This window comes from Myotis davidii, unplaced genomic scaffold (assembly GCF_000327345.1).
Source record: "Myotis davidii unplaced genomic scaffold, ASM32734v1 scaffold65, whole genome shotgun sequence".
Lineage (NCBI taxonomy): Eukaryota > Metazoa > Chordata > Mammalia > Chiroptera > Vespertilionidae > Myotis > Myotis davidii.
In genome coordinates, this window is record NW_006297833.1 from 522,748 (window position 1) to 523,902 (window position 1,155).

General features: G+C 62.3%; 1 protein-coding gene across 1 annotated transcript in view; it reads left to right on the plus strand.

Moving 5' to 3' along the window:
• The window catches only part of CDX2 (caudal type homeobox 2), a 5,161-nt gene that overhangs the window by 565 nt on the left and 3,441 nt on the right, over positions 1-1,155 (plus strand). The window lies entirely within an intron of this gene.

Here is a 1,155-nt window from a genome sequence, read left to right on the forward strand (position 1 = left end):
CTCGGAAGCCAAGGTAAGCGCGGCGCGCCCCGCGCGAAGGCGCCCTGGGAGGTGCGGACCCGCACCGGCTGCTGGACGGGCCGCGTGTCCCGTGCGCACCCGGGTGTCGCGGGCTGTTGGGGGCTCCGCGCCAGGAAGGAGGGTCCGGGTGACAACATCAGGAAGCCCGGGCCCTCGGGGCTTCCCTAGCCCCAGCGCCTAGGCTGGAGGGGGTCGGGAGTGAGTATTTTGGTTGCACACCCCGGCTCAGTTTCGGGGAGCACGGCTGTACCAAGGGGGTCGCGTCCTCCCCGCTTGCTGCCTCCGCTCGCACTCGGTGCGCAGCTTCCAGTCACCTGGAAGAGGGAGTCTCCCACTGTGCCGGCAGGGCTCTGGACCTCTCTCTCCACGCCCTCCTTCCGCATCCGACGGCTCAGGAGAGTGGTGACCTGGGCGGCCAGGCGGACGCCCTGTGGGTCCGGGTCTAGCCTTTCGGGCTAACTCAAGGGATCGGAGCTGCAGCAAGTCGGAGAGGTTCTGTGTCTGGAAAGGAGGTGTTGACTCAGTCTAGGAACTAAGGGGGCGCGCCCCGGTCTTTGAACTTTTGATCTGCAAAAGGGTTGTTTCAATCTGAAGCAGGAGGGCAAGAAACCGCAGAAGGGAGGAGAAACCGTGGTGCGGATTTAGTCTCTGCTCCAGACAGGAGTCGTTTGTTCCGAATAGGGAGTCTCGGGGTGTGTGTGTGTGTGTGAGTGTGTGCGCGCGCGCCAGATGCTTGCTCAGGAGCTGTTCCTGCAAAGGTTCTAGGTTTGCCGGACTGTGGGCCTCATTGGTTCCAGGGATGCCACTTACAGTGTCGGGAAGTGTGCTGGGGAGAGTCCTGTTGGCATCTCCTTTTTATTCCATGAGATCTTCCCAGCCCTCTGCACTTCCGCCTTTTTCTCTTCCCTCCTTTCTGCCTCAGCCAGGCCGCAAGCAGGTTATGGTCACTTCACAGAAGTTTATAGCCAATTACAGCCGCATACATCAGAGCAGCCGTCGGGGGCTGTCTCTGGGCATCGGTTTCTGTGTCACTGGGCACAGGCCAGGATCGTTCGGTGGGAAATGTGGCCGCCCAGGGAGAAGCCACAGGACCGGCCTGGAGGCTTGGTTCCTTCCCCTGGAGGGGGCGCCCTG